The sequence below is a fragment of the Martes martes genome, assembly GCF_963455335.1.
Source record: "Martes martes genome assembly, chromosome: 17".
In the NCBI taxonomy this organism is placed as follows: Eukaryota; Metazoa; Chordata; class Mammalia; order Carnivora; family Mustelidae; genus Martes; species Martes martes.
In genome coordinates this window covers 24,054,658-24,077,911 of record NC_137905.1, presented here as the reverse complement: position 1 = coordinate 24,077,911, position 23,254 = coordinate 24,054,658, and positions in this window count along the sequence as shown.

Below are 23,254 nucleotides of genomic sequence, written 5' to 3'. Positions count from 1 at the left end.
TCTATTTCCATAATACTAAGAAAAAAACTGAGGCTAAGAAACATTAGGTAGATTAGTGACAGTTATGTAATGTGAAGTCAGGGATTTGAGTGGAAAGAACAAGTAAATTAAAGATGCATGGCTGTCAGGGCGCCAGAGTGGCTCAGTGGGTTAAGCCTCTGCCTTCGGCTCAGGACATGGTCTCAGGGTCCTGGGATCGAGCCCCGCATCAGGCTCTCTGCTCAGCGGGGAACTTGCTTCTCCCTCTCTCTCTGCCTGCCTCTCTGCCTACTTGTGATCTCTCTCTGTCAAATAAATAAATTCTGGAAAAAAACAAAAAAGATGCATGGCTGTCATCTGTCTCCACTATTATGGATAGACCCTTGGTGTAATAGGTTATGAATGGCTATAAAAATAAGCAGATGAAAATAAGAATATTAAATGAATGAGCCCGTTAGTGGAAGACCTCTACCTTTATTAAAAATAATCTATGAATAGAGACGATTGTTAAAATTTGTAGAACAATATTATTTAATCTTTATTATGGACTTGGTAATTGGCTGGAGACTCAGAAACACGTAAGTACAATTAGTTCAACTAGAGGAATAGAGAGACCCTACCCATAAAAGAATTCAATGTTTTAAATGAAATAAAAGGCAGAATTGAAACTGGAAGGGCAAAAGTTGGAGGGTAGGCAGGGACTAATCATTAGAATTCTTAGAAAATATTGTATATGTATTATATAAAGCATATATAATATACATGTAATTGAGAATAATATATGTGTATAATCATTAATGCTGAGTAGTGAATGAGAAAATTAGTGAATTAAATAGAGCAATGAGGAATTCATCCAGAACCTGACTTAAAGAGGCAAAGAACTATTTAAAATAAAAAAAACAGGTGGAAGTTTGGAGTGATGGAGAACAGATTATGAATTCCAAGCCTATCTGGCAGGTGTTTCAGAACGAGCAATTGGATAGAAGGGTATAGAAAAACATTTAAGGGGGGATTTAACTTTGTATTTCCATAATTGAAAAAAGGCATTGGTCCTTAGCGCAGAGGCTGAGTCTGATGTGTCACAATTTAGAATATATCATACCTTAGATACATCCTAGTGAAAGTACAGATCAGTGAAGATCTTAAAATCTACAGAAAAGGAGGGGTAGATGATTATAGAGTCAAGTCAAGTAGACTGACAACACTCCTCCTCAACAATAATAAATATTAGAAAATAACAGAATAGTATCTTCAGAGCTGGGGAAAAATAAGCTACACATCAGCAAATTTACTTTGCCCTTAATTTTGAAAGATAAATGGATTTTCAGAGTTATGTAAAAGAGAACCATCCAGAAATCCACTCTAAAAGAATATTAAATGACGCACTTAAACAAGAATAAAGGAAATCTGAAGGAGGTCAGAGAAGTTATGAACAACCCAAGCAGAGCTAAATACACTAATGTTTCTTATGTTTAAGTAAAGGTTAAACTAAAGCTCTCACCAACAATAACACACCAGCGATCTCCTGGTGCTGGAAACATGGTGACATATGTGTTTTGTTTTGGTCAAGAATAGAAATGCCTAGGTTTGTGGAAAAGATTTGTAAGTGAGTATTTTTAATATGGGTTTTTCTTTAAGGCATAGAAATTCAAACTTTACTTTTAGAATTTAATCAGAGAGGGAGCCAATCCGTGAGTGACTCGACTCCAGGAAACAAACTGAGGGTTGTAGAAAAGGAAGTGGGTGTGGGGATGGGGTCACTGGGTAATGGACATTAAGGAGGGCACGTAATGTGATGAGCACTGGGTGTGTTACCTGCAACCAATGAATCACTGAACACTACACCAAAAACTAATGATGAACTATATGTTGGCTAATTTAAAAAAAAAAGGAATCTATAGATGAAAAGAAGAAAAATACTGAATTTTTAAATCAACATAAAATAGCCAGGAATCAAAAGTAAAGGCAAAGAATAATAAAAATTTCCAGTGTTAGGTATGTTAAGTATAATATAAAAGCAATTCTAGGCATGATGAGAATATATCACTAATTAGAGTCAGAAATTACCTGAATTTTTGAAATATCCAACTGTTTTTGTATTGATAAGAGACAACTGTCTTGCAAAATACACAAGAAGATTCCAGTAAAGGGCTGGAAAAAAAGATATCTGTGCAAACACTAAATGAATGCAACTATTGCAACAGTAATATAAAATTTGAATTTTATGAAAAAAAATGATTGAGATAAATAGATGTGAAACTTCTGTGTTCACCAACAGCAAGTTTATAATTGAATCATTATATATTTAGAAATACTATTAAGCAGTAAAAATGAATAAAACATATCAACATGGGTAATAAAACCTTATAATGCTATGCATAAAGAGGTAACATAATGCTGTGTACAGTATTCTATAAAGTTAAAAGCAATCAAAATACCAGTAATATGTTTGTACATGGTTGGGAATGATAAACAGCAAATTTAGTATAGTGGTTATCCTGCAGACAGGGACTCTGATAAATTTGCAATTGCAGAAGATTCTAGAACATAGTTATAAAGTCTTAGAAGTAAATAAAAATAAAAGTCTAATAAAGCATATAGAAATGAAATAATAAAATCTGTTTTAAGATCTGACACCTTGTGTGTGTGTGTGTGTGTGTGTGTGTGTGTGTGTGTGTGTGGAGTAAGGGCAAATTTGCTATTTAGATCTTTAGCATATGTCTCGCCTGAGACTAGGACACCAACCCATAATTAGCAATCCAGGCCACTAGGCAGACGAATGAGGAAATCAATATGCGAAACTCCTTTCTTTAGAGGTTTCAACTCTCAGAGGCAATGACCTGAGCTTTGCTGAGCTTGTTCAGCCCTTTGCAAACCCTCCTTCTGCTCTGATTATTCTCGGCAGCTCATTCCCATCAGTCACCCTCCTCACGGAGCTCCCCGGCAATCACACAAACCCAGTTTGCATCTGTCAGGCTGTGCCTGAAAAAGTCTGAATTCATGCAAATGTCACTTCTCAGCCTGTGAAACCCAGAGAGGGACTCTCTCATGCAACAGATGGGCCACAGGCAAATAGTGAGAGAAGTGGCCCTGGTGTTTTCCTGTTTCAGTAAAAGACAATTTTAGTAATTTGCTCTTAACCTCCAAAATATTATTTTTCCTTTTTAATTGTCCAGTTTAATACTGGCACTTACTAACGTATCTGTTTTATAAATAGAACAATGGCAGCCTTATTCAGGTAATGACATCTGTAGAGAGGCGAGGTGCTATGTTAGAAAAAGCTCAGATATTGGCATCAAATCTGCCTTTAAATCTCCATCAACCACTTCACGTTGGGTGGCTTACCTTCCAAGAAGAAGGCTCTTTGGTTTTTACTGGTCCCGCCCAGATACCTTTGCTTAGACGCATCTTGCTCCAGACTTCCCATCATTCTCTGTTTTCTAGTTTACGATCCCTGGTGTGCTGTTTCTTGCCACAGTGTCTTTGCACAAGCTCAGTCCTCTGTCTGGACTGAGTCCCATCCTAAATACCCCTTCACTCCGTTGAGTTAATCTGTACTCAGCAGGCTATGCTCACCCATCCCTTTCTCAGAGGTGCCTTTACTAACAAGATAATCTTCCTCTGTAAAGTATTCTCAGAACAACATATCCATCTAAAACTGTTACAAAATTACTTTTATTTCTGTACTTTATTAGGTATGGCTCTTCCAGAGAATAATGTAAAGTGTTGAGTATAAGGAGCATGATTTTGTGCTTCAAGCCCCTCCTTACCCTCTAGAACTCGTTTCTCACTCAAAACTCCGCTGTTGCTTAAAGCTCCAGTGGGCAACCTGGTTCCTGCCCCTCCTTGCAGGGTGAAGGTGTGGAGGTAATAAAGGACCAAAAGTTAATTCCCATTTCCAGGTCTCAGAATGGCCCTAGGGATGAACAGTAGCTTTGGTGATTTTAATGTGAAAATCCATTTTTTTAAAGTAAACTTTGAAAAAATAGAATAGCTTTAAATCTATACAAAAGTTACAAAGATAACATCGAGTTCCCATACAGCCTGTGCCGAATTTCTCCTCTATTATCTTAAAATGGTATGGTACATGTGTCACAGCTAATGAACCAATATTGACATGTTATTGTTAATTAAAATCCAAGCTTTGTTAATATTTCCCTAGTTTTTACCTAATGTCCTTTTTCTGTTCCAGGATCCCATCCAAGTTACCACATCACAATTAATCATCCTGTCTCTTCACTATCCACTAGGCTATGACAATTTCTCAGTTTTTATTTTTGGTAATATTGACAGTGTTGACAAGTACTGGTTAGGTATTTTGTAGAATGTCTTTCCATCTTGGTGTGTCTGCTGGTCTTTCTTATAATTAGGCTGGAATTATGTGTTTTAGGAAGACCACAAGAACAAAGTGCATTTTTATCGTATCAGTGATACATGCTGCCAACATGACTTATCACTAGTGACATTAACACAGATCATATGACTGAGATTTCTCTGTTGTGAAGTTCCTGTTTTCTCCCCCTTCCATACAGTCCATTATAGAAGGAAGTCACTCTGTTCTATCCATCCTTAAGAGGTAGGGAGTTAAGTAAGCTTCATCTACTTGAGGGCTGACTATATAAATTATTTGAAATTCTTTTGCATAGACGATTTGTCTTTTCTTCCTCATTTATTTATTCAGTCTTTTGTTTACATTAGTATGGACTCATGAATACTTATTTGCTTTCACTGTGAAAAACTGCGGTTAACTATTACTTAGCTGTATAGTTCTGAAGCGCTAACAGGGACATCCACATGTGTACTCAAGACGGACATTCCAGATACCTTCCTAGTGCACAGTATTGTAGCACCTCAGCTCTGTTCAAGACAACTTCACTCCATAGCATGCTGGAACATACCAAGACATACTGGCCTGACTATATAAAATATTTATAATTCATCCCTCAGACAGAAAAGTTTGTATCCCCCCTTTTACCCTTTTCTCTGAGTTTCTACTTCTGCATAACAAATTACCTCCAAACCATAGTGGCACAGATCAGCCCTTTGTTACACGCCTAATTTTTGTTAAGTCTGGAATTCTAAGGGGGGTGCAGTTGAGATGATTTGATTCTGCCCCCCTCTATCTGGGATCTTCACCAGAAATCAGAGCCTCACTGGGTGAGGACAACTTCATGCCTACAGGTTGGAATCTTCTGAAGCCTTAGTCACCTATATATCTAATAATTCATGTTGGTTGTTGCCTGGGAACTTACCTTCGTCTGTTAGCCAGTGTAACTTCACGTAGTTTCTTCATGCAATTGAGGATTCTTCATAATGGTAACTGGATTATAAAGATGAGCTCATCAGAGAGAGAGAGACAGGTAGAAATGGTGTCATCTTGAATAACCTACCTAAGCTGTCACATGGTGTCATTTATTTTCATGATACCCTACTAGTTGATACAGAATACACCCAAGATTTAGGAGAAAGAACACAGATTTCACTTCTTAACGAGCATGGAAAATTTCTGTATAGGCATGTGGAATTAGTAATAGCTTTGCAGCCATTTTTTGGAAAATAAAATCTGCCACCCCCACTTAGGATCATATTTACTAGGACCACTTGGGATTGATTACCAGGTGCTGTAAATTCTGAGTTTACAGTGGCTATTGGATAAAATGTCTCCATTTGCTTAGCTCTCATTAAACAACCCCTCTCTAAACTTGGGCCATTTTGTTTGATCCACACCTTACTAATCATGGCTTCTCCAAATCCTTATTCACTTTTCTCTCTTGCCCCATTTCCTTGAAGTACCAGAAAGTTTCTTAACTAAGGACATCAGTACAATAAAAGAAAACAGGCATCACCAATAATTTTTGAGGATGGTCAAAATAAATGGGCAAATAGACTTTTCAAGTAGTTTTTATTTGGAAAAATACAACCAATGAATAGGAAACAAGGTCTCTGACTTGTCCAGGGAAGCACGGTATGTCATATTGGAGAGTGATAAAGAGAACTTAGCTGACCTTCACTCAGAGAATCCTACTGTGAGCAAATTAAACTACTGGCGAGGAAAAGCAAATCTTCACTTTGCAATATTAATGGCTGTGTGAAATAAAATTGGAGTGAAAATAGATAATCCAGGATGGTAAATTAATGCCAGAAAAGGGTTAGAATACAAATTACTGGTTTCCCCCAAATCTCTAAACTTCTGCCTCCAAGCTTAGTATCTATAACCCAACCAGAACTTATTTCATACGGTTAGAGAATTAACAGTAAACTGCTTATATAAATCATAGACGAACTACAACACTTTGTAAATGGAAAATATTTAGCTTTATGAATATTCATCTTGTCTCACAAATTCTAGTTTCTTTGCTCCCCACCCAAACTGAAAACACATGAAGAACCATATACTTCGGGGACGCCTGGGTGGCTCAGTTGGTTAAGCCGCTGCCTTTGGCTCAGGTCATGATCCCAGGGTCCTGGGATCAAGTCCCACATCAGGCTCCTTGCTCGGCACTTCTCTCTCGCTGCCTCTGCCTGCCTCTCTGCCTACTTGTGTGTACTCTCTCTCTGACAAATAAATAAATAAAATCTTTAAAAAAAAAAAAAAAGAACCATATACTTTGGCAATGATGTTTGATGTTATTAATATCTCTGTTAAAGTCAGTTTGACTTTTAAGAATTTCCAAATGCTGAATCTGCACACTGCTTGAATTAGTACACATACATGAACTGGAAAGGAACATAGCACTCAGTTTGTCCTTCCTGGTTTAGAGTTACCTTCCTTGCCTGGGACCACTTTACTAGAGTGCTCTTTCTAGATATATTTATTCTGATTTTTTCTCACAGTGACCTCTATTTCTTCACAGTGTTTACCAAACTTTTAAATTGTATATTTGTATATTTAGATATTTCAGTTTTCCCCAAAAGACTATAGCCTAAAAATTCCACCATGAGGTACATAAACTGTATTATTTTTGTTTGTGTATATATATATATTTTATATATATATGTATATATATAAACACACACTCACACATACAAAGGGTACATGCATGTATGTATACATGCAAGTGAATAACACACACATGTATTTCTGTGAGTATGTGTGTGTGTGTGAATGAGAAAGAGAGACAGGGAGAGGAAGGGGAGATAAAAAGCACCTGGTAAAAAATTAAGAGAACTTTTAGGAGATTTTGTTTTGCTTTGTTTTGTAGTTCATATAAATCATTCATAATATATCTATATTGACAACAAATCATTTAAGGTTTTTATTTTCAGAAGGTAATATATTCTTTATTGTCTTATGTGGATAAAGAACCCCTTTCAAAAAAATGTAGTATCAGGGCACGTGTGGGTGGCTCAGTTGGTTGAGCAACCAACACTTGACTTTGGCTCAAGTCATGATCTTGGTTCAGGTCATGATTGCAGGGTCCTAGGATCAACCCCTGTGTTGGGCTCTGCCCTCAGGAGGGAGTCTGCTTGAGATTCTCTCCTTCCTTCTGTCCCTTCCCCCACCCCCGCCTGCTTGTGTACCTTCTCTGTCTCCAAAATGAATAAATAAATAAATCTTTTAAAAAATGTGTATAAAACCCCTTTTAAACGAGGATGACATGTCATTACTATAGATATGTGAGAAATGTCAGCTTTGGGTTATAATGATATTGTACAAATTTATTGCATAAATTTTAAAGTTAGTTTTCATATAATTGCTTTAACTCATTATTGGTATATTCCATCAGATTATTAAAAAAAAGCATTTTATTATGAAGATTCAGAGATTAGCCATCTGGTATGTTTTATTTGGTAGCATTCTAAAGCCTTATTATTATCCAATTAAATAGAATTTTTTTCATGAAATAAAAATTTTAACAGTTTTAAAGTCCATAAAGTCTATATTTTATAATCATGGATTGCTTTTAACTTATTAAAATGAAAATGTCTCATTTTTCTCAAATATATAAAAACATTAATATCTTACAGTATTGTGTCATAAATACTATCTGTACATATTTTAAAACATCCTTATCTATAAATATATAAGCATGCCATCTTTCTTAAAGGCTTGAATAAGAAATAGTTAGCACTGAAAATATCTAGTTAGGACTGACAATGCATTGCATTCGGTATATATATTGATATAGAATATTTTAAAAATATTTAACCCTGAAATACTTTTATAAAAAGTAAATGGAGGTTCTGGAAAGTTCTCAGTCTGCTGAACATTTTCCATCCTCTAGGGATCATGTTAATTTGACATATTTAAAAAGTTTAGTCCTGTGACAGTGCCACAACATGAGCAATTTTATTGAAATAGAAAGCAAAGAATAAAAATATTCAATAATTATTTTATTGATGTGAAGGGAATGAATTATTCATGGTTTCAAAGTATCTGTGAATAATTCTAATTACCTGCTTTTAAAGGATATGAGACCCACTGAAAGTACATTAACAATTTTGATTGAACACCTGCTATCTAGTATACGGCAGGCATCAGAGCCTGAATCCACTGTGTGTGCATGTGTGTATGTTTGTGTGTGTTCTGATTTTCTAGGTGATCATTATATACTGTGCTTTGTTGGCCTCTGATATAATGCTTTGATAGTTGTAAAAATAGATCATTCAAGGTGATAAAGCCAAATTATTCCTAAGTCAAATGCATTATGCATATTCTAGCAATCTCAATTCATTTGTAGCTATGAAACACATTTTGAAACATGATAAATGTTTGCTGAGAAGGTTTTCTTGGATAGGGACTTGCTTATATACCTCTGTATTCTCTTCAGTGACTGGTGGATGGAAGTAGTCTTATGTCTGCCATGAACTAGCTGTTTGAGCCCAGGTTTTTTGGGACTTATCTGTCCCATTTTGACCCCTCCATCTGTCCCTGTAGTTCTGTTACTATTACACTGAAGATACCACCGTCTACCTGGTTAATTGGCCAAGCTATTTAACTCATGAATTTGGGTGTCAAACTTGACTTATAGGAGAAGGCAACATCTAATCTGGCAGGAGTTCTGAGCAATTCTGTTGACTTTGTCATTTTTAAAATTACTCTACTTTCTTCATATCTCTCTACTACTTGCTTAATTCCTTGGCATCTTTGCTGGAATCTCACTGAAATTGCAGTTAAGTCTTTTTAATCATGTTTTTCATCTGTCACTTCTTTTTGTAACATTTTCTATGTCGTAATCACATGCAGATTCGGTGCAGTAGATGCTTTTCAGACCATATTCCTTTTTGGATCCTTTACAGTATATAGCACAGGCTTGAGAAAAGATTCTTAACTTGAGTTACAATGTATACAGCTTCTCTGAACTGGTCTTTTCTTTCTTTGCCTTATTACTCAACATTCTTTCCCTTGAATTCTATAATCCTGTATTATTGGGTACCTTTTAGTTTTCCCAAAATACCATGTTGTCTTTCTTATAGCCCCTTACACTTGCAGCTTCTTTTATTTGAATGCCCTGCTTCTCACTCTCCACTTACTTGCATGTCAAGCCTTATCATTCAACACCTGACTTAGATGAATAGTCCTTGAGTGTCTTCACTGATTCCTTAGGACCAATTACATGCACATTGTCGATGTTCCCCCATGTTCTACATTGACTCTTATTTATAGCATTTATTTCTCTGTACTGTAATTGCTTGATTATTTGTCAACTACAAATGTAGTTGTCCAGAACACATCATGGCTTCTAACACATAACTAACCCTGAAATATGTGTGAAAATAGTACTTACTAAGATTAGAGATGAAAAGACATTAAATATGAGCTTGTCAAATAATATATTTGTCAAATGATAGCTGGTCTGTGCATTTCAGTGGTATTCAGCAAATTAAATAAAATGAATATTGTGCCAAATTCAGACTGGACAATTTTTTTGTTTTGTTTTTCTTTCTCTTTCTTTCTTTCTCCCTCCCTTCCTTTCCTTTTTTCTTTCCTTTTCTCTTTTCCTTTTTTTTTCCCCTTCTTTTTAATGTAGGCTCCACTCCCAGTATGGAGCCCAACATGGGACTTGAACTCATGACCCAGAGATCAAGACCTGGGCTGAGATCAAAAATTGCATGCTAAACCCAGTGAGCCACCCAGGTGCCTCTAAGCTAACTTTTGATGCAAGAAAAACTTCCTATTTTTTGTTAGTTTAGAATCCTTGAACTTTCTCATCAACTATTTTTGTTCATTTTAAAACGTAAGTAAAAAGAAAAGCCTTCTTGTCTGTTTTTCATCATGCCAATATATCAGAACTCCAATGGAATTAAATTCTAGAAGAACTCTTTGATGCTTGACTCTGAAAACAAGGATCCAACATTTTTCTCTAGAACAAAGCTTTAAATCCATCTTTCTCATAAAGAGTAAAATAACAAAAAAACAAAAAAAAACAAAAAAACCTTAGAATTCTAAGGAGAGGGGAAATTGCAGTCGGTCAGTCAGTCAAGAGTACTTCTGATACACATCCAGATTTTACTCTATGAATTAAAATGAAACTGAAGGAGCTAGAAAAGAAATATTTTACTACATCCTTGGGCCTGTGAGACACAAATAATATTGCCCTATTTGGTGGAGAAATATACTTGGAAAGTTTTCCCCAATAATTCAACACTAGTGCTCCAATGACAAAAATCTAGTCTCAGCATTGAGTAAATACCTCAGCTGTAAGAGATATTGAACACATTTCATATTTTCTTCTCTCATTTTCACAACCATTTGGCAATTAAGAATTATATATCCTTTTCCAATAGGGAATCTAAGAGTTAGTTTGATTAAATCTCAAAGTCTGAGGTACAACCTGGATATGGACCCAATGAACTTTTTTTTTCTCTGCTATCCCATACATTTTTTTTTTTTTTAAAGATTTTATTTATTTATTTGACAGACAGAGATCACAAGTAGGCAGAGAGGCAGGCAGAGAGAGAGGAGGAAGCAGGCTCCCTGCTGAGCAGAGAGCCCGATGCGGGGCTCGATCCCAGGACCCTGAGATCATGACCTGAGCCGAAGGCAGAGGCTTTAACCCACTGAGCCACCCAGGCGCCCCTATCCCATACATTTTACTTGATTGGCCACACTATAAGATCGACAAAAAAGTACTATATATACATTATAATTTTTATAGGTATATATCTTATGCTATGTATATATTCATATATACATATGGATACGTATATTCTATATATATTACATACTATATATTCTATACATATTACACAAATATTATATAGAATGTATTCATCTTTATAGTATATTTCCATCCATATAAATATATAAAATGTATATAAAATTTTGAAATATACATATATATAATTTGTGTGTTCAGATATTCAGAGGTAATAATTATACAACGAATACGTTCAAAAACATTCATTCAAAAAATTGCTGTACACTTGAAAAAGGTAACATATTATTTATCATATCCCATATTAATATTTTATGCTTTGATAATCCAATTAAATAAAGAGTTGGCAAATTTTGATGAAAAATTGGGTTCTTTTAGTGTCAGAAGACAGGTATTTGGCTATTCAGTAAGTTCACTGATTTGTCTGCTCAGGTTCATCAATGTAGATTTATATAGCTGTGTTGCATATTTTTTGTGGATTTACTAAACTAAATAGGCCTAAATTACTACTTACGTCACAAAAATAGGCCCAGATTTAATTATAGCCTCTCATTATAGATAGAAAAGAACTTTGGGCTTCTCTCAAAATTATTGGAATAAAATAACCTCAGTCTGGAGCATAGATTTGGGTGACTCTGTATAAATAAACTTTTGATCTCATCTCTTGAAACCAAAGTAAATAAATTATGGCTTACCTGTACTTTATATAGCAAGCACATTTTGTCCTGACATTCATGAAGTTTATAGAAATTCATGAGTATATAAAATTACATTTAAGACAATATAGGTATATACATATATTAAAAAGTAATATTAAAAAATGATTATTATGTTTCATTGATGGACTTATGGACATTTTTTCTTCTTTATATATTCAGTGTGCAGTTTTTAACAAATACTCTGCTTATGACTGAGAAAATATTTTATTAATTAAATTTAAAAAAAGATTTTCAATTAAGATTTGAGAGCTTGAGGAAATGATAAGGAAAATTTATTGTTGTATGCTTCTCATAGTCATAAAAATTAATATAAACACAATTCTTAAGAATTATTAGAGAAAAATATCTTTACCCATCTTATCATAACGATGGTAATTTCCTGGAATTATTAGCTATCTCATGGATGATTTGGCCCTGAAGTTAAAATTCTTAGTTTTCAGGCTTCAAAACAGTTAGTAATGAGTATCAAGAAGGTCAGGGGAAGTCAAGGAGATCTTTTAATGAAAGTAATTAAAAACCCAGTTAATGAGCAGATTTCTATTAAATGAATATGGAAAAGATGATATTGCTACTATTTTGTCTTCTTTTTGTATCTTTGAAGCAGAAAAAATAATAGGTGGAAAATGTGTTATTTATCACCCTAAATCTCTAGAATATAAGTTACTCCAGCCCTTGAGGCAGAAAAGATGGATAAAATTTAATAATTGTGCACAAATTGCTGGAGTTTTCCTTTATGAACTTTTATAATAAAATATGTCCTATATATAAGAAAATTCTCAGTATAAAACAGACCTTTAATTTTAGTTTAAATGCTAATTATGAAATGTTTCAAATAAAAAATCTATAAGTGATGACAGATGAATTATGTACATCACATATATGATTCCAAATTTTCTAGTAGTCTCACTTGAAAAAGTAAAAGTTATGTGAAATTATTTTAATGCAATATTTTATTGAGTCCAGTATATTAAAAATATAATTTTAGCATATAATCATTGTATAGTTATTGGAATACTTTTTATTTATAGGTTTTTTGGTATGAAGTCTTTGAAATTTAGTGTGCGATTTATGCATTTAATTCATTTCACATTGTATTAGTCATATTTTATATACTTAATCACCACATATGGCTCATGACTATCATATTTGAGCATATAGAATGATCAAAGAATTCTTAATCTTGTGTCCACCACCTAGATTTAAAATATTTTAATCCTTTAAATAAAACTAGATGGAGAAAGATCAGGCTAAATAATAACATAATATAGATAAGATGAAGGCCTCAACCACCTGCCTCTGGCAGGTGCAAGTTACATTTTTATCTCACCTTCTCTGGAGTTAATGAGAACGTGGGCATTCATGTATGCTTTCATTCTTTTTTATAGTCAGGGTTTTTGTCTGCTTGTTTGTTTTCTATTGTAAGTGATATTGATGTTGTTGTCTTTGTGGCTCTTCCAATAAGAATGATTTCACTTTAAGAAACAGAAAGCTCCGTTCTAATTGGCTGTATCCAAAAGGGGATGCTGCTGTAAAACAGTTGCTCGCATAACTTGAAGTCATAAGAGAAGCTCAAGTAGGTTCATTTAACAGCCACCATGTTTCTTCTTCTTTGAGGTCTAAAATGGCGACTCAAGCCTAGAGTGTTGTGGGTTACAGTATGAGCCACAAATATGGTAGTTGGTAGCAGCCGAGTCTACAACCTTCCCTGCTACAGTTGAAAAAGGTAGATATTTTCTTGGGACTTCACTTAGAAGGCCCTTCCAGAACAATTCAGCACACCCTATTTCACATTCTTCTTCCTGAAGATAGCACTGCCAAAGAGAAAGATTATACCATTAGTCCAATGAGGCCCTTTATGAGGCAGAGCCAGTTGTTAAAACTGGGTCACTGCCATTAATTGGAAGACTGACAACCGTAATTCTGAGTAGTTAACCAAGATCACCACCACTACATTTGTCCTGAGAGTCTGACTTTCTGTTTTCCAACCTTCCCCACGAAAACAGTGGTCACACACATTTTCCAGTTATTGAAACAACAAAATAGGCATTGTTTTCAGCTAACTCTCCGAAAAGAAACTGCACTAATTTTCTGTGAATCTATTGTATAATTTTGAAGTAATCAGTATTCTAGATAATAATAGCAGGTTAGCACTTTGGTTATCACATGTGATTAGATTAAAACCCCATTTCAGTAACAGATTCTCAGCTGTGCAGTCTTCGACAGTCTGTCTTTTGTATCCTTTTGTGTGCATCTGTGCACTCCTATCATCATGTCTTTGTTCAAGTTTTCTGCACCCCTACTATCCATCCCTGCTATGTCTTATCATAATTCTATAAGTATTTTGAGATCCAGGTAAAATGATGGCTCCCCTCTGAAGCTTTTTCAGTTGTAAACAATGCCATCTTCTTCACAGAAAACATCGTTAATACCTCTTTTATGGTTCTTAACTATAATTTCAGACAGAATGTACAGATGGGCCCTTGAACTTTTAAAAAAAATTTTTCTACTAGACAAAACATCTCTTCTTCTAAGTTGCTGCCCATGGGTTATTGATCTTTCTGTCCCCCATGTCTACTTGAACATGGTAAAATTCTGTCAATTTTCTTCTGAATAAATAAGGTCCAGCATGAAGATGCTATGATCAGTGGAAATATTTGTTCTTTTTATCTCTGGTAAATAAGAAGTGATCAAATTAAAGTATTGCAGCCAAACACAGACTGAGAGTTATAATTGCATTTGTATTTGGTGATGTTCCCTGTGGATTATTTTCAGGAGTCATTGAAAGTTATTGCATTGTTAGAACTGTCTAAGTTTGGTAGTTTAAATTGCTCATATGCAATATCAAGAAGTCCTGTGCGTGTTTTCTAAACTGATCATGTTCAGTGAATTTAACAACCAGTGGTAGAGTCCTGATAACAGATCTTTTTTTTTTTTTTTTAAGATTTTTTATTTATTTATTTGGCAGAGGGATCACAAGTAGGCAGAGAGGCAGGCAGAGGAGAAGTGGGGAGCAGGCTCCCTGCTGAACAGAGAGCCTGATGTGGGGCTTCATCCCAGGACCCTGAGATCATGACCTGAGCCAAAGGCAGAGGCTTTAACCCACTGAGCCACCCAGGCGCCCCAATCATTTGAAGACCCACTTTTGAAATCAGGATTTATACACTGTTAAAATGGTAACTAGTGAGTGAGGCAACTAAAGAAGCCAGTAATATACTACTACTGCCTATTTTTAACCTGACAAGCTTTCGAAGTTGAAGTAGGAAATGGTGTTACAAATATTTTGCTGTCTGGAATTTTCATTCTCTGCAAGTCCAGTTTCATTATTTCATTAATGAAGCTGGGACAGGGAAAAATTGTTTTTCTTTTTTGAAAAGATAATGTATAATCTCATCTTGTTCTCTGTTCACAGAAGTTACAAAACGCAACATTTAAACAACATCATCTTATATCGTTGTTAAGCCATCCAGTTATCATCACATAACATATAATGCTCTTCCTTTACCTTCTTCACTTGCCTTAGTATTTTCCATGGCACTTACAGTTAGCTGTACCCCAGGATTTCACCATTTAAGATCTTTCTCTGTCTCTCTGTCTTTCTGTCTCTGTGTGTCTTTCTCTCTCATGCTGCCTAAGTTCTCCTAAAATGTTGAAAATTCCTCACCATTTCTCTTCCTGGGCTAATATTTTCTGGCACTTTTTATAAGAATATATTTTCAATGATGAAGTAGTTAAAGTTTTCCTAATACCATAAATGAGAGCAGTGTAATGAGAATTAGAAAGAAATTAAGAAAGAAGAAGGGAAAGGAAGAAGACAGGAGGAGCAGCATCCACGGGGTGGGAGGGGAGAAGAGAAGAGGAAACAGAAAAAGAAGAAGTGAAGAGGAGGAGGAAAGGTTTGTTTTTGTTTTGGGCAAAGAATATATTTCTGCTGATATAACTTGTCCTTTTATCTAAACAACCACTATGGTATTACTTTAGACAAAAGTTAAAGTAGTTTTCTTTTTATAACATTTTGTAAAACAAACAAACAAACAAACAAAAAAACAACCTGTCTCGTCCCCAAAACTAATTTGCATTTTTTTTTCCCTCTCACTGGCTCCTAAATAGTAGAAGTAAGAAAGGAGAATGAATCTTTCAAGGTAGGTCTCATTCTCAATCAGTCAGATCTTGGCGGCAGATTGAAATGAACTCTTTGCGGATTTAATTTGATGTGACATGCAACTGCTTCATCTAAGACCTTTATTACACTTAATACTGTGTGCTCCTTTACCTTGGGACACTGTTTATTGAATACCTATCGTTAGCTGAATGATAGGGTGACTAAGATTTCTGAAGAACCTCATAGGAGAGTGGAGAAGCAGATATGCAAATATGTCAATCATATTAAACACAGTAAATGCCATGGCAGAGGACTGAATAGGGCTCATTGGGAGTCCAGAGAATGGAAGTCACAGTTCTTTCCTTAATACCACTTAAGAACTTGTGGGGTAGATGGGGATTAGACACATGAAAGCACAATCAGCCTCTGCATCTTTTGTGCTAAGATTATACTGTGATGCCATTATTTCTTTGTATCTTCATCCAAAGGCTGGTGGCTAATTTATATGCTTGATTGAAAGGCAGCAAGATCTTGTGCATGCATGCAGTGGATAAAAGCCTGTCTTGCCAAAAACAAAACAAACAAACCAAATAAAATTTTAAAAAGAAAGAAAGAAAGAAAGAAAGAAAAAAACCTGAGCCCTACAGTGGGCACAAAAAGCTTAGTTCTGCAAGAATGTTAAACCCTATTTTATTTCTCTGCCACTGAATTTAAAATGAGCTTCGAGAAGGACTGTAAGTGTTGAGAGGAGTGAAGCAATTTCAAGTGACAGAGTTCAAAGGAGGTGGTTATGCATTTCTAAATGGGTACTGAATCTCCTTTAGAGATATTTTGCACTTAGAAATAAAGAGTTCAGTCGAGACCGTCACCTAACTTTCTGGAGAAAATGGCCTATGCAAATGGACCATATCTTTTACTGAAAGCCCCAGTCACAGTAATTCTAGGCTTCATTCATTTGACATTCCACAAATATTTATTGAATGCCTAGAGTTTGCTAGGAGCTAGGGAAACAAAGCATCATATTTCAAAAGGATCTCTGTGTACTTTAAACCCCAAAATGGCATTTCTTACTAAATAATTTTCACTCTAGGAAAAAACAAACAAAAGGCCCTGTGCAATCCTAAATCCGCTTAGCTCATTACCCTGGTTCACCCATTCCTTCCCACAAAAAACCACCATCAAGGCTTTTGCCCATGGTTTGCCTTTTCTCCTTCTGCTTCCTGACAGACGCTCATGCTTTTACCGGCCCTCTCCTCTGGGGCATTCATGTAACAAACTGTACTTTCAACTGTGTTCATCTCCTGATCCACTGACCTCCCCACACCTGAACAAAACCAGAGTCCTGGGTACATTTTAAAGTAACATCTGTGAACAAAGTCTCCTAGAGGACAGAGAGAGTAAATGAATGAACGAATAATGTGATAAGGTTGTAAATGCTCGGAGGAAAATATAACAGAATTATGTAAGAGCAGCTGGTTGATAAGGTTAATTTAGAGTGGTCAGTGGCGGTTTGTGGGAGGTGGTTTTCAAAAGGACATCAGCCTGGTAAAAGGCACTCAGCAATGAGAATGCTATGGAATGATAGAGGTTTTCAGTGTGAACCTAGATATTTGGTCTACTAGTATCTGTGTGCAGGGTAATCAGATTGAATTGTATTTGTAGGTGCTTTGTAGTAATAATTCCATTTCACTCACAGGTGTGCCATACCTCCCATTCTGCCACATTTTATTTTCCTAAAATCTGAGATTAGCCAAGGAGTAAAGTTAAATATAGATTTATTATAACTAATTATGAGCTAAAAGTGGTCATGTTTGGCCGGGGAAGAGGTGTAATATATTTATTTGCTTTAGAAAAATTAAAAATTAGCACCAACCATTAAACCAAAAATTTATCCAAAAGGTAATACTTTGATTTGGAATTGCTTTGATATGGAATTCTGCCTGATTATCATTTTTGTTCTCTTCAAATAAAATGAAATAAAAGAGAAATGTGATTTTTCTCCCCTCTTTTAACTTGAACAAAACCCTCTGATGAATTTCATCGTGATCATCTTGTAAAAGGAAAATTAGAGGTTGGCATCACTGCCCATGGCAGCAAGGCGGCATCTTTACCTAGTAACTCCTTTTCACAGAGATAGGAATAACACTGTATTTTCCTAGCCTGAATTCTTGCTTTTGGAGAGTAACAGACTTGAGTTCACCATGGAGAATTTAAAACCGGTTTTAGCAGAGTCATTTTAACTCTATTGGGAATGGAAACATTTTATAGAAGAAACAGAACATAATTACTCACTATGGATGACTTTGCCCATGATTAAAATAAAGACTGTACCCAGAAAACTTAGAAGATGTAAGCAAGCAGAGCAGAAAAATTACAAAGTTTTTATAAGGAAAAAGCTGATTCATCCCTGAAATTCAGGCGGTAGAGTGATTTGCTCTATGATGTTACATGGGGTCTGGAAATTTTGAGCATTTTGTTTTAAAAACATTCATGATGATAGTTCTACCTATTACTTGTTCAGTTTCTGCAGAACGTCAGGCAACATTTGAGACCATTCCTACTTACTATTTCTAACGATAATTAAAACTATGCAAGATAATTGAAAGTACTATATATCAACATCAGACAATCCAACCTTAGGTATTCACCCAAGAGAAATGAAACCATGTTCACACAAAGACTTGTAGCTAAGTGTCTATAGCAACTTCATTCACAAAAGGTAGAACCCGAGACGAGTGGAGAGAACATAAACTTCCACCAAAAGAATAAACTGATAAAGAAAATGAAGTATATTCATACAGTGGAATAATGCTCAACACTAAGAAGCAAAAATAAGAAACCATGACTACTCTCACAAAACTGTGGATGAGTTGAAAAATCTTTATGCTGAGTGAAAGAAGCCAGGCACAAAACATCCCACTTAAATGAAATAGGAACTAATCCATCATGTCAAAATGGAAACCGTGGTTGCCTACAGCAAAGGCCAGAGGACGGATGGATTTTGCAGAGGGACATGAGAGGATATTGTTAGTGATGGAAATGTTCTGCTTCTTGATTTTGGAGGAGGTTTTCCTGGGATATAAAAACTATCAAATCATATCAAGATAATGTACTTTTTAATAAAGATTTTATTTACTTATTTGAGACAGTGAGTGAGAGAGAGAGAGCATGGGAAGGAAGAGGGTCAGAGGAAGAAGCAGACTCCCCTGTGAGCAGGGAGCCTGATGTGGGGCTCAATCCCAGGACCCGGAGATCATGACCTGAGCTGAAGGCAGATGCTTACCCGACTGAGCCACCCAGGTGCCCCCAAAGTGATGCACTCTAAATGGATGTGGTTTATTATAATATAAATTAATTTTTATAATTTTATATTATAATATAAATGTTTATAATTTCTATTATAATATAAATAATTATAATATAAATTAATTCTCAATAAAGGAGTGAAGGAGACAAAAGATATGAGGAAACCAAAGTTGAGAGAGGTGATTGTCTCAAGTTCATACTACTACTAAATAAGAAGCAAGGAAAGTGACAGGATTCCTTTTTTGGTCCTTCAGGCTCTAAATCTGGGACTCTTTCCATGCCTTTAGATGTAAGAAAAAATTCTTGAAGAAATGTTCTTCTTTAGGCTTTCAGATGTATAACCATTTCTTACAGTAGCATTTATTATGTCATTAATTTAATATTCAGAAGTATTCCAAGTTACTTACAGTGCTGTAACTTTTAAGTAGGAGATATAAAAATAAGTCTTTTATTTTGATAACTTATCTGTGACAGGAAATCTGGAAATTTTATGTGTGAATTTTTAGAAGAAGCTACTTGGAGAGGGTCACATTATATAAATAAAATATGTGTTTTGCTTCATATCTTACTGCTAGAAATATGTTAAATATGGTATATATTTTTAGGATATTTAGATAGATGGTTTGAAATTAAACACATAGTTTTCCTGTTTAGTTAGTTCAGTGGTGAATGTGAATATTCTTTCCTCTCTTTGTAATACTTGTGCACACAGAGATCCAAGGTGTCCTTCTAATCTCTCTCTTATTTAACAGATACAGAAACTGAGACCATACACTTTTTGGCAGTGTGTTTAAGGATACCCAGTAGGAAGAGCTCAATAATGTTTAAGCAACAAATGAGTGAATGAATATGGAAAAATACTTTTTAAGTTTCCTTTAATCAATAGAAAACTATTAACTAATCATTGCCATATAAATGGGAGATGTTTTTGAGACAGGCTCGACATTTTCAGTATTTCCTTCCAATTTACATTTATATTATATGGATGAGATAGTTTCATCAATTTATACTTATATAATGAGTCGACGCAGGGGTGACTTTGGTTTTATGGTAAGATATTCTTGCAATCCTGAGTACCAGTGAATAGCTAAATAACACAGGTTTGATAAAAGCAGGTAATAATATCTGAAAGAGAGTTGTGAATGGAATCAAATTGAAAGGCGGTATTGACTATCAAAGCAAACATTCACCCCAAGATGACCTGCTTGCTACAGTGTAAAACTCTAGCATACTTTTTTATTCCACTCAAATGCAAAAGAAGTTGGCATCAAAAAATAGGTGATTTTATATTTTGTTTTAGTATTAACAAACCATCTGCTGAATTTAATCTTGATCATACAAATGCAAATTAGGGAATAGAGGCCTAGACTTTGCAGTAGGATGACAAGTTTGCCTAAAACTAAAACAATAATAATGAAAACGGTTTTCATGCAGGTGCGACTAACCAGTGCATTAGCATCTGCTTTCTTCTGTTCAAAATTATGAGATTCTTAATATATACCCCCTCCCATTCCCCCGGATTGGGATGCAAATAAAAGTTGTTCACCTCTTTCCATCAAAGTACACTTAGCGTTTCCAGTTAATAAAGGAAAATTTTGAGACTACGGTTTTAGAGAATTCTCTTCATTTGCTCTGTTGTAAAGCTATTAAAGTAACATGGTTAATACCACTGTCTCCCATGCTGACTCAATAGTAAAAATGCTGATTCTGAGAACAGTTTTGTTAAAGCAGGCTAACATTGCTGGGTATATGATGAAAATTAACAGTGTTCTTTTCCTATTTCCAACGTCTTCAGTTTCATTAATGTTTAGGCTATACGACTACTTATATATGTTGGGTGGAGTATGTCTTTGATGGCAGTCATAGAATTAGCAACTTGAAGTATACAATGAAGTTAAGTGTAAAAGAAACCTAACAGAATTGAATTGATGTATCTGTTGTGTTCTCCCAGCCTAAAAAAACACTACATCAGAAGTGGGAGTCTAGGGTATACTTAGAGCTACCATCATGGCATAAATTAAGGATAGGAGACAATTCAGTTTTGAAGGCAAAAGTAAATTCTGGAATCAGCTGGGTTTCTGTTTAGATTACAGGTCATACTCTCAGCCGTAAATCATTACAGGATTAGTGTAGGTAACTAAAATATCTGAACCTTTCTTTTCTCATGTATGCATGACTAATCAATACTAATGGTACCTTGCTTCCCGAAGTGTGGTGAGTGCACCATATTAGCAATATCTGTGAAATATACCTGTGACATAAATAGCTTTCTGATCCTTTATTTACTTCAAGTAGATTTACTGCTTTTATTTAAAACCTTTATATTTGTACCTATTATAAGCATTACTAATACTAATATATAATAGTTCTCTAATGCTTTGCAGTTCAAAATGTGTTTTCAGATGTTCTCTTAAGTCCCCCCACTCCTGCAAACTTGGCATCACTCTAATTTCAACCTTGAAAATACTGAGGAACTAGAGGCCATAGCCTGGTTAAAGATGATGTTACTAAATGGTGGATTTGCATCTAAACACAGCATTTCTCACTTCAAGGTGAATGTGGGTCTACTATGAACACAGTCTAAGACCCCGATATCAGCCCAAAGTTATGCTGCTGCCTTGTTTAACATCGGGTCTGGAGCTCACATTGAAGTCCAATGGACACTTCCTGGAATTGCAACACTAGAGAGAAACTAAACACTGAGCTCAGTTTCCACATCTCTAAAATGGTGACCATATAGTACATATGCCATATGCATGTTGTGAAGTACCAAATTAGCTAAAATATGCACAATTGGCAGGAATTTCTCTGGGATTTTTGATGTAACCTTCCCTATTCCTCTGAATTTAATTTAATTTAATTTAATTATAAGTGCCCACATGCCAAAATTGGCAAGAAACTTAATAACAATAATTTTGTGGCCCCATCTACCTTTCTTATGTTGAATGTGAAAACTAATTCAGTCACCATTCTTGCCCACGCCCAGATACTTTCCTACAACATGGGTACCCTTCCTGTTGACAGCAGTTCTTTTGCACTTGGAGGGTCTCAGAGGTTCTATGTCTCTAAAAGTCAATGTGCTCAGTGTCCAAATTGCCCGGGCATTCATGCAGCACCAATATCACCCACACCCGCCACTATAAATCTCTGGTCCTGCAACCGCAGAGATACAAAACCTCATTCTCGGGGAACACTTCTCTCCCTTTAATGCCTAAAGAAATCAGCCTCCATCCTTATTTCTTCCCACTGTAACTTTTCTTTGGATCTATCGCTGAGACCACAGAGACTCATTTTCTTAAATCAGTCATAAAGTGTTGGCTCATATTGTGATTAAAAATAATAATGTGTTCCCAATCATTAAAGGGCAGAAAATGTCACATTTTCACATTTCTTCTTGAAAAATCATAAGCTCTCGCGTAGCTAGTCTGGTCTTCTGGCAAGACGACACTGACTGAGGCTGAGTAATGGCTTCACCTCCCATCTGGCGAAGCCCTACCACTGTCCTCTTGACACGGAGGCTGTAGTTCAGTGATTGTTCATCATCCGGTTTCCCTATTGGATTTCTTAGCGTTCTGTCTAGCTCTTTTAACTCACTTGACTTACCCAGCTATCCCCTGGGATCTGTTTGTGACTACTGAGATTTATAAAATAAATCAATATAATGCTGCTTCTTATTTCTTCATAACACTTATCAAGTATTTATACTACTACTCCGTTTTACCGCTATTAAATTGTCAACCTCTCCCACTAGATCATAGCTTCCAGAAGTTGAGACTTTGCCTTATTTTGCTCCTAGGATGGTGACTGGGGCCTAGAAGATCCTCAATAGTTACTTGAATAAATGAATGAAGTAAAACTCTATAAGTATTCTTTGGAAGTAAGGAAACAAATTATTGACATCACTTTGGCTTTTTAGTCATAAAGAAATGAAAATAAAATTTAAAATCAGATTATCCTACACCAAAGGAAAAAAAAAATCAGTAAGTGATCCTGTTTCATGTGCTACATTGACACGATTTATTATTTTTATCAGGATTATGTAGTTCCTTATT